This window comes from Acinonyx jubatus, chromosome X (genome assembly GCF_027475565.1).
Source record: "Acinonyx jubatus isolate Ajub_Pintada_27869175 chromosome X, VMU_Ajub_asm_v1.0, whole genome shotgun sequence".
Classification (NCBI taxonomy): Eukaryota; Metazoa; Chordata; class Mammalia; order Carnivora; family Felidae; genus Acinonyx; species Acinonyx jubatus.
The window spans coordinates 75,175,755-75,187,945 of record NC_069389.1 but is presented as its reverse complement, the minus strand read 5'-3'; the positions used below and the strand labels follow the sequence as shown (position 1 = coordinate 75,187,945).

General features: G+C 37.7%; 1 pseudogene; it reads right to left on the bottom strand.

Annotated features, from left to right (window-relative positions):
- Positions 1-5,077: 5,077 nt before the first annotated feature.
- On the bottom strand, positions 5,078-5,555 carry LOC106988507 (60S ribosomal protein L35-like; annotated as a pseudogene).
- Positions 5,556-12,191: the final 6,636 nt, after the last annotated feature.

Here is a 12,191-nt window from a genome sequence, read left to right as displayed (position 1 = left end):
TCACTGTTTATTTCCTAAAGGAAAGTAGAAGTTGGCCATGTGGAGTTTTCTAGAAGTTGCCTTCATTTTCTGACAATAACTCTTCTCTGTTTTGAATACATTTTTTTTTGTTTTTAATACATTTAATATTTTTGAATGAATGGCAGCCTTAGAAATGGAACAAAATATTATCCAAAGGTTTTTAAAAAGAGAATGATAGTTCTCTCTCATACTCCAAAAACAAATACATTTTAGTCATTCAATAAAGGCCATACAATGCTCATGAAATTGCAAGAGAAAACAATTCTGCCAAGACCAAACAGAAAAAGTAGAATGCCAAGCCTCTCTGCAATTCTTTTTTTTCTAAGTGCTACAAATGTTGGCAGACATGTGTATACATGGCCCTGGTAATAAGCAAATGAATGCATTTAACCTCTGGGCTAGATAAGCTGTATAGAAGTGTCATGTCTGATTGTGTAATATCGATGGGGAGCTACATAAGATGTCAGTACAAACTAGGCTGGTATCCATCAAATAGATTCACCAGCTTCTAGGAAATGCATTACTATCCAATTAAATAACTACCTAAAAGGAAAAAGAATAAGATAATTCTGTTTCAGTATGCTATTGCTTTTGGAAAATATATTTTATAGAAAGCAAAATTATCGAATAAAGAGTTATTTATAGAAATAATTAGGATGAAATTGCTCAATTTACAAATGGGTAAACTGAGATCCAATAAAGGGAAGAACTTTCCTCCAGGAAGATGCATAGAAAAGCAATACCTGACTAGTGCTGGATCTACAAATGCTTGGGTAGAGCTGTTTGTGAAATGTTGCAACGAGCCTTCCTGGATACCATTTCAGACTTTTCTCCACTGGAGACCTCATAATTCTTACTCACAATATAAAATATTCCCTTACATTTGCACACAGGGTATTCTATGAAGAAATAAAAGTAAATATTGCATGTAATAATAATAGACACAAAAAAGGCTAAAGTCAAATCAGGGATAACTCAATTTACTTATGACCTAACCCAAGTTAAATCCAATGTGAACCAAGGTGTTCTTACTATTTGAACATAGGGCTATGATCATCCTTATTCTGTCTTGCATAAAGCATATTTTGCTCACTAACAATATTCTTATCTAATAGCTCAAGTGATGAATTAAAAGAGTCTAAATTAAAGGAATTTTGTCTGTATTACTAATTATTTCTTCATTGTGAAAGAATGCCCCTTATAGCCTTATTTTAAGCTATGTGTTCACTTTTGCTCTCATATGCAATGCTACACCCTTTGTTTCCATAGAAAGAGTACATCATTCTGCCACTGACTAGCCATACAACTTTGGAAAAGACATTTAATTTCTCTGAGTCACAATTTCTTCATCTGTAAAAGACAGTTTCCAGAAAAAGTTAAAGTCAGTATGCAAAAGTGTGTGATGTCTAGTAAGTGTTGCATAAACCCAATATGTTGGGAAAACATTATTTTCTGATACCCATCTGAAATTAGTTTATGGAGAATAAAATAGAATAAAAACAGAAAATGGTCTTTTTCAGACTCATAAGCAATTTTAAAACAAAGGAGCAACATAGTATTAAAAACATGAATAAAATAATGTAAACTTGCCCTGTTTCATAGGCCTGAGTTTACCACTCGATAATTCCTTCTTCTTGTATAAGATTATATGTGAATCAAGTATCTTAAGCTGAGACAACCCTGGGTGTTTTATAGATATCATAGGATCAGTGGATATTAAAGTCATACACATACATTCATCACATAAGTTCACATACACATATACGCACATGGGTGGGGGATTGCCATGACAAACCCTATCCTAATGCTACATTTAGTTTAAACTGCGAGGTTTATCAGTTAGTGAGTATTGTTTTCAAGGAATAGGAACTGATTCAAGCAAACTTAAACAGAAAAAAAAAATCAATAAAAGACTGCAACAAACAATTTCATGGAAATCCAAGGGCAACCAACAAAGCCCAGTCAGGACTCTAGAAACTAGAAATTTACCTGTTAAATCAAAAACTGTCTCTGAAAACGCCTGTCTCTCTCTGCCTCCTCTTTCTCTTTCTCTCTTTCTCTCTCTCTCAACTCACTTCTTCTGCTTTTAACTGGCCTATTTGGCTAAAGCCAAATTATTGCTCTACTATTATTATTATTATTATCATTATATTTTTATTTTTTATTTTATTTCTAACTAGATCTATGTATTTTATTTCAAATTCTTGAGACAGAGCAGTGGGTTAACCCATGGATTGGTGTCTTGGTGTGTGTTTAATCAGGTGTGTCTAGGGGTAGAAGAGTGGAATGAAAAGTCACTGAAATATTGCATCCTAGTGAATGGGACTATGTTAAAAGAAGTTGGACTTAGGCAAACAACTTAATTAACATGACATCTTTGCTGCTCTCAAACTATGACTTTTCAGATGAAACAAACCTTGAAGCCATGAGTTTCTCTTTTTCCAAATGAAATAAACCTGAAAAACATGGCATTACAGTTATTGGTTTATGCTAACCTTGACATGTAAATCATTCTCAGCATACCAATCACATTATATCATCATCAATATTCTTATGCTAAAAACTTTGTAATCTAACGAATAGGATTCAGTAGTTCATTTGTTAGTCACATAAAGTGATTGAAACAATCATTAAAATATGCTGTATACCTTAAATATTTTACAAATATTTTTGATAATAGATTAGTGGATAGCCTCTCCCTTCTAGAGCCCAGAATATGGATTCCATGGTATTGTTTTTACCCTCCAACTTTTTCCTTAAGTAGGGGTTGACTTTTGGAGTTTTGCATGATCTTGCTTGCTCAAGCCACATTCAAAATAATCTCCAGTTTTTGCTCCTTTAAAATGGAATGAAAATGTAAAAGACTTATGAGAGGAAGTGACAAAATGTCTGAGATTTGTTTCAAAATAATTATGATGGAGGAGTGAGTGGGGTATAGCTGAAACAAGATTGAAGATGTATGGGTAATTGTTGAAGATCGGTGATGAGAATATCATTTTAATTATATTATACTCTAATTTTAGATATGTTTGAAATCTTCCATAATATAAAAAACAAAACATGAAGCAATCTGAATGTAGAATCTTTTAATTTTTATAATTTCCCCCATCTTTTACTTTTTTCTTACCTATACTTAATTTTGACAGATTTTTTTATCACCCTGCCTTTTCTGAGTCTTACAAACACATTCAGTCTAGATTTCATTGAAGCAACAACTCACTTTGCATTCATATTTCATCAGTATACCTAATATTTAATTAAATCAGATAATCACATTATTATGTAAAACTGGCATAAATAGATTTGGAACAAACTCAAAAAATTGGCAGTAAGTGTACAACAAAAATTGTTGAAGTTTCTGGGCAAACTAGACACTTCTAACCACACCACCAACCGCAAGCAGTTATTGTCATTGGTTACTGGGTCTTACTGTCAATTAATCCAGCAAGCTGATTAAGTGGAAGTTCACTAAGAAAAAATCTAGTATATTGTTACTGTTATTATTATTATGTGTTTTCCTACATATTTCAAACTGAAATTCTAACTTAATTAATGTTCTTTAATAATCTCAAATTTGGGAGAATTGAAGACTTTATGCTTGCCTCAAATGATCTGGAGTGTAATGGAAGCAATGGGTCCAACTGTTTCAACTGCTTATATTTGACAAGCACAGGGGTCAGAAAGTATTTCAATTCCATATTCTTTTTTTTTCATGTTTATTTTTAGAGAGAGAGAGAAAGAGAGCACATGAGTGGGGGATAAACAGAGAGAAAGAGAGAGAATCCCAAGAAGGTTCCAGACCATCAATGCAAAGCTCAACGTGAGGCTCAAACCCATGAACTGTGAAATCATGACCTGAGCCGAAATCAAGAGTCAGATGCTTAACCTACTGAGACACCTAGGTACCCCTCAATTTTGTATTCTTATTATCATGCTTTTTTGCTTTATTATAACTCTCTGATTTAGCTTGCTTATTTAAAAAAAAATAGAAGTTGGGTTGTTTTACAGACACTGGCTTTGGCAAGAAGCCTGATTACATTTGCTGAGCCTCCTAATAGCAATATCAATGAATTAATTAAAATGCTGAGACCAGAGGACCTACCTAGAGAGATAAAGAATGAATGTGCTAGTAGTTCCCAGCTGTAAGTTTCTGCATTTGTTGAAATACCTTGAGGAAATAATTCAGTTATTTCACTCTGCAGGGTGACAAAAGGTGATATAACACACCAATTTTTTTTTTCTTAATAAAACTGTAGGAACCAAAATTCCCTCTTTCTCCTCCTCCCTCCATGACACCTCATAAAGCTGCTTCCAGAATGAACTAGTCACACTTTTGAGTTTCTTTTATCAAACTTATAGCTGCAGATGTTGGAAAGGATTGCTTTCCCTTTGTTTAACCACTTTAGTATGACTAACTCATGAACACACCGGATCAAGGCAATTTACTCCTCAATTTTCCATCTTGGATATGCAGCATGCATTCTGAGTCATACAGAGTCCACTCTTCAGAATGTATGCTATAAAGCTCAGAGGGGCTAATAATCAAATTAGGCTGGTAACAAATGGCAATTTATAATGCTGAAACTAATTAGAGGTCAAAGAACTAAACTCCGTGAGGAGTTTTAATTATCTTGTCCTTTGTGACTCCACAAGAACATTTTTTAAGGAACACTGTCACAGCATTCAACTGGTACTTTTAGTTTCATTAAGAAAATTTACATAGCCTGTTACATAAATGGGAAATATGCACTTTCTTTCCAAGTAGAGCAGGGATCTAAAACCTTCTCTTCCGGGTTGGAAAGCAAGCACTGTCTTGGTTTGATGTCCAATTAGAATACCATTCGTCAAATCTTTTGCTTCCCATAGCACTGATGAATGGAGAAACACAGTGCTTCCTCTACAAGGGAATCTCTAGATTGGATAGAACATGGATAGAGAAGAACTGTAACAAACGAAACAACAACAAGACTTTTCCATCCTTATTTCCTGTGCCATTTCACTTATTTTTTACTTCTTTTTTTTTCCAGTTTGTTTGTGCTTATTGATGCCATGATGCTCAGGCCTTGACCACAAACTTTTGCAGTGGATACAACTGCTCCTTCTGCTGCTGCTTCTTGGTCTTCAGCTTCTCCTCATGCTTGCTAAGATGGTAATCCATGGCACGTGTTTTCTTGGTCTGAAGACCCAGAATCTTGTATTTCTTGCCCTTGTAGAACTTTCTGAGGTTTTCTTTCTGGGTCTGGTTAATAATAGTGTGAATGCAACAATGGATTTGCAAACAATTTGGATCTTGGAGAACTTGGATACCATACTGTCACTTTAGTGACATAGAGCTGGTTCAACTCCAACTTTAGGTTGTCTAGCTGTTACAGCAGCTCCTCCTTTTTTCCAGAAAGACCTCAAACTCTAACCTTGGCAATGGTTGCACAAGCCACCACCACCTGCTCTGAGGAAAAGTGTTTTTTGCTTCTTAATTGTACTTCCCACTGCCACATGTACATCCACACACACCCTACAGCCACCACAGCCACCATTTCTGTAGATCAAAATGCTCTTCACCTTTCATGGCCTAACTTCTTTTATTTTAATTTTTTAATTTATTTTTTTAGAGAGGCAGAGAGAGAAAGCAAGGTGGGGAGAGGAGCAGAGGGAGAGAGAGAATCCCAAGCAGGTTCCATGCTCAGTGAGGAGCCTGATGTGGGACTCAATCCCATGACACTGGGATCATGACCTGAGCTGAAATCAAGAGTCAGATGTTCAACAACCTGAGCCACTCAAGTGTCCTTCATGGCCTAACATCTTTTTTGGCTGTGTTTAATGTGGGTTTGCTTATTTACATTTTTGTTTGGAGGAGAATGGCAAAATTGATTAACCAAAGAAAGATACAATATCAACTGAATGTGGAATCTCTTATGCAAAAATAAATACAAAAAGCTTCTATCCTTAAATGCTAAAGAAAAGATTAATTTGGAGGCACTGGAGATGTTAGCATCAATAGTCTGGAAAGGCTTTTGTTATCAAGGTGGTTAATTGTTCAAAGGCCATGTTCACCCATGAGGCCAATTTAAGGCCAAAGAATGCATCTGCACAAGGAGTTTTCTTTTTTCAATAACTGTCAATAACACCGCAAATGGAACACAAAAAAATTGATCATGTCCATATCATCAAGGGAAGCAAGGCAACTAGCCTAGAGCATTGAAGGGTCTGAGTTTTTAACTAACTTTTTAACTAATTTTGTCCTTATTGTTGAAAAAATTTTAAAGTATGAAAGCAAATCCAACAAGGAAAATACGAACAATACAAATAACAAAAGCTTCCTTCCTCAAAAGGAAGACAAAATCTCGAAATTCTTCTGCTAAACTTGTCACCATCGCACCATGCCATGTGACATTACTTAATTGTTTAAATTGTTAGCTTTTTGCTTTATGAAGCAGTATAACTCAAAAGCTAAGAGCATGAGCCATAGAGTCAAACAAAACCCCGGTTCTCATTTACTAGCCACATAGTCTTGGGTAGATCACTTTTTTTTCTTTCTAAGCCTCAGTGTCCTCATTTGTAAAACTGGGATAATAGTAAAGCATCAAGAGTCAAGGCTTTGGAGCCAAAATGCTTGGGTTTAAACCCTCTGCTCCACCACTTACTGGCATTGTGAACTTGAGCAAATTGCCTAACTTCCCTATGACTCAGTTCCCCTCCCCCTTAATAAAGTAGGGCCAACTGATTATCAGAACCTCACAGGATCATTGTGAAAAGTATAGAATATGCGTAAAACACTTGATAAGACCTCAATAAATGTAAGTCATTAGTGATGTGGTTTTAAGTGTTCAGGTTTGGAGCTGACGGCAAAGAAAGAATTCTTAAGACATTGTTGGTGCACAAAGGTGGTTTTTTTAAAGCATGGGGACGGGACCCGTGGGCAGAAAGAGCTGCACTGGGGTTGTGAAGGGTGACTGATTATATACCTTCAAGTTAAGAGGGGTTTAAGGATGGTGTAAGCCTCCAAGGTACTTTGGAAACAAGGTTTCCAGGATCCTGAGGGGGCTAGCTATTGTTAGGAAAAGATCATTTATTACTGTTTAGCAAAAACTGAACCATAAGACCCTTCAGATGTATATCAGTGTGCCATATTCTTGGAGGATGATTGCTCACATATATCTTGGTGGGTAGAGATAAAGGAAGTTTCCAAAGGAATTTTTATATCTTAAAGGAGACTTACAGGATCCTGGAGGTCAGGATAATGTTCAGCTAAGATTGCCTTTTGCCCTTAGCAAAGTTGTCATCATTGAGGCAGCTGAATTCCTAGAGGAATGTCACTTTGCCTGTTTCAAGCACTTGTCAATGAGCTATAGACAGTAAGGAAATTTAATTTTTCATTTGCTTTTGTTTCCCACATCAATTAGTACCCACTTCAGAAGGTTGTTAGGATAAAATAAGATAATGAATGACTAGCTTTTAATTTCAGTATAGTAAGTGCCCAATAAATGCTAGATTTTGTTATGTGTTTTCCTTTTGACTCTCCAACTGGCTTTTAAGTTCCTAGTGTTGGAAAAACAAAGTTATACCATAAGACGGCCAGCAGGGCTAACAAGGGAATTCCAGTCCGTGCCTAGAGACTCCTTTTCCTGAGTTCTTCCTGCTCTGCTTGCCACACGTGCCAAATTGCCATGAATGCAGACAAGACAAAACCACAAATTACCCCTTGCACTTGAACTTGGGGCTCAGAATTATGGAGAAACTGTCTCCTCTGAGTCCATTGATGTAAATAAAACTCCGATCCACCAAGATCTCTGAGTGCCTCTTGGTTTCTCTGCCAGCGATCCAGACTGGTTCTATAACACTAGAAGAATGGTCTTCTATTTTTTTTTATTGATACTCTAATGTCTAGCACTGTGTTCTATGCAAATAGGAGTGACTCAACTATAGCCAAAGGCAAGAATACAAAAACAAGTCCTCATGCGAAAGTGGAAACTCGAATATCAGAACTTTAGACTCACAAGCCATGAAAGATTGGGTGTGTTAAAATTGATGGTTTGGTCAAATAACATATCTGATTTTGGCAATTTATAAATATCATCAATAGACAATTTGACATTCAATTTCTTAATTGTGGAAGGGAGGAAAAATAATTTTCTCCCTATACTCCTAAGTTTGTGTCTGTGTTATGGAACGAGGCTGGTACGCTGGCGGAAAAACCAAGTGGCACTTGGAGATCTTGGTGGATTGGAGATTTATTTAACACCGGGGGGCTCAGAGGAGACTGTTTCTCCAAAGGTCTGAGCCTGGAATGCAAGTGGGGAGGGTAATTGATAGCCAACATCCTCCATATCTGTGGCGGTTTTCGCGCGCACAGCAAACAAAGGAAGAAGAAACCAGAGGAGGGGTCTCTAAGCTAGAGACCAGAGTTTGTTTTAGCCCCATCAGCCATCTTTGGGGTACTTTATGCACTTCTCCAACAGTCCCTCCTTTGATGCCTTAAGAAAAAAAAAACTTTTAGTAGGCATCACCTTTCAGTTTTACAGGTTGGTACTCTCAGAAGGCTAAGATACATGCTGTAGTTTGGCAAGCAAGAGTGTTTTCAATAAAACGTACCACAGCATTCAGTATACAGGGGCCAATGGATACAAGTAAAATTATGTAGAGGAGGGAACCCCGCCAGGGCAGGAAGCCAGGATGCCCAATCCATGAGATCCCATCCTTTCCACTGGTTGATACTTACCTGTTGTCTATGTCAAATTCTTTCCTTGAGTTCCTTAAATGTAGTTGTAACTATTCCTGACTGTTTCATGAAATAGCAACATTTCTCCCCCAGAAAGGTGCAAGTCCCTCCTTTTTCTGAAGTGAGGAAGTCAAGGCCTCACCTATTTTGGAGGGTCACTGCCGCCAGAGAGTTTATTTGGCTTTGTAAGGTTACCAGAGAAGCTGCCACCCATTTCATGTCTTAATTTAGCTCTTGAGATAGTCTATGGTATAGTCCTATGGATGAACCTATACCCCCATTCCAGTTCCTATTCCTGTCGCAATTCCTGCTCCTATCAGAATGGGTAGCAGGATTGCCAGTTTAGTGCAGGACTTGGGGCTAAAGGCTATTGGGAACTGATCTTCAGTGTACATGGATATCTCTGGGGCTAGGAAGATGAAATAACATGTCTGAGTCCAGTTGGCTTCTAAGCATCGGTAGGCCAAATTAGAACACAGAACACCCCAGGGGGTGAACATAAGGTTGTATTCCTCTTTAAGGTTATATTGCTTCCGCATAGGGAGGTACTGTTCATACCTTCAGGGACTGTACAGATTAGATTGTTGGCATTTGTGAGATGGATACCAGTGGCCAGTGGTCCAATTAAGACGGAGGTGTTGGTTTTGAGATTTTCAGGAGCTTCCCAGGTCACAGGGATAGGAGCGGCTAAGTAAGCCCTTTGGTTGAGGGTCAAGCATATCCAGCAGGTTTGGGTGTGATTATCTATTTTATGAAGGACTTATAGAGTAGTGTTGGCCCAATGCTGGAATGGGGAATTGGTCAGCATCTGATTCAGGGCTGAAAGGCTCAAACCCTGGCAGGCTGCCAGGGGAGTGGTCGCCTTTATGGCTTATATTACCCTGTCTTGGGTATCCTTTATACCCTTTTGAAGGGCCCTGTCTTGCATCCCTCCCCCGTCGGAGATCCCCCATTGAGGAAGTTAAGTGTAGCAAGCTCGCTTCTCTCTCTGGAGGCCCTTGTTGTGACATGGGTTCCTGACATTTTGGGTTATCTCTATGGTCCAATACTTAGTCCTTGAGGCACCGGGTGACTGACAGAGAGTGGGTGTTTTCCCTTGTAGCAATCTTTGTGGAGGGAGGTGAAGGCACTGAATGCCCTTGACACCCCTTATTGTCATATAACAATCCTGGGGAAAAAGTGGGTAAGCGGCAGTTGTGAGGGTGAAAGAGGTTATCATAATATACAGGCAATACTTAATAATCCTCCCATCCAGAGGAGGTATGTGAGACCCGGCATGCATCTTTTGTCCCATGTCCAGCTTGTTGGTGCAGTCTCTATCAGCCCAAGCGCAAGAAGTAAGATCCAGGCTATGACACCAGTAAGGGACAAGGGCTGGCAGAGTTGCATCCACATCCCTGGGCTCGGTCCATATGTTGATTCCTCAAGCTTCTGCTATGTGCAGGCCAGCCAGCTTCTGGGGTGTGACTGGAGCAGGACTGGAGATCTCAGGGGCCAGTGTCTTTTTGAAGATCAGTTTAAGCGGGTTGAATGGATCTGGATCACTTTGCCAGGTTGAGGGTTACTCTGAGTTGGCCTTCTTAACTCTGGAGTTATGGACGCATGGGGTGATACCTGAAACTGAATCCTCTATTTGGTTGTATGTCTGTAAAGTCCACCTCCAAGTCTTCGAAAGGGGCGGGTTTCTGGGAACTGTCAGATCAGGTTTAGGGAAGCTATGGTTTGCATATTTAAAGATCCATCCTGTTTTCCAGTTGTTTAAATAATCATATGCCCATGGGGTCTTATTATTATCCCCATAGAATAACAAGCACAGAAGATTGCCTGTACATGAAATACTGTGACAATTTTCTGACGTTTACCTCAAGTATCTAGTTTAGGCAAACAACAAACATTTAAAGGCAATCATAACTAGAATTTAACAATCATAACAGTTCATTGTTGAAACATAGTTGTTCTCTCTGAAACCCCCCTTTCCAGAGATAGACAAATTGAGACCAATGTATTTGTAGAACAAATCCAGTCTTAACAAACCTGGCCTAATTATTTATATAAGCTTAGTAAGAATAGTGACTGATCATGAGTATCTTTTAAAGTTTGCTTTGCTGGAACCTTTTATAAGGAATCTCTGGGTTGAAATTTTAGTAGCCTCTCCAAGCCAGAAGCCAAGCCAAATACATGCCATTAGACAGGCCTGCAATACCTGTAGAATTGGGTGAATTCCTCTTCATGAGGTCCCCAAGATATCCTGAGGTTCTTGCACCTGCTAGGAAGTGACCTTCTTTACTTAACCTGGTGAGGCTGCTGGGAACTCTGTAAGCAAGGCACAAGGCCAACATTTCCAAGGGGCTTTATGGCTCCATGTTTTATAAAGCCAACCCTAATTCCTTAAATTTTCTGGTCATATCTGAGTCTATGAATGACATCCTCAAATATTCCAGTCAAAGCCTTGGTAAAATAACCAGTATTTCCAAATGGTGGCCTGTTATAAGATGAACAGATTCTTATTGAACTTATGCAAACAATTGTAATTGCCATGAAAGAAAGAATACTCATTGAGAGTTTTGAATTTCAGGGGAATAATGTAGAGAGTAAAGATAAATGCTTCAGTTTACAAATGCATACTTTATGACATTTTTGTATGTCATCGATATCTTAAGAGAAAGTTACCTTAATCTGGAAGAGGAAACATTAGGGAACCAGCAATATTTTCAACAAGAATCACAAAACTATAATCTTCCTCGGTTCATTTAATCCCATGTTCCTAATTCTTGTTCAATTTGAATGCAGCTTTTTAGTTCTGGAAATTCTTACCCATTTTAGTATTAATCGTAAAGATGTCAAATATCTGTATTTGTCCCCAAAGTCCTTTTTATAAATCTCTTTGAAGACGAAACACATTTTGTGAGAGAATAAGAACAATTATAAATGACAAAATCTCAGAAATAGACATCGTTAAAGATCTGATGAGAATTCATTATGATGCAATTGATAAAGAAATTCAGTTATTTCTGTGACACATAACATCTCAAGTAATCAGAATATTAAGTGATGACCTTATATCAAAACATTAAAATTTTAGGAATTGCATATATTCAGGCAGTTACAACATTTACCTGTGCAATACAATCTAAGGTTTACTATCATATGACAGCTTTTCCAAATAACTTAACATCCCAAATAAAAGGACCTAATTGGTCAAAAAGACTTCATTTACCATTTAAATCCTGAGAAGTTTGTTAAAACCCCATAAGTCATAAGTGCATCCTAAATAGGATTACAGATCATTAAAAATCTTACAATTTTATGTATTCAACCAAAGTGGCAATAAAAGATCCCAAAGGTGAATGTATAGCATTATACAGTTGTTATCAAAACCTAGCTCCTTTAACATTCAGAAGTTTTAACTAAGTAATCAAAGACCTGATAGAGATGACACCTAAAACCTTGATTT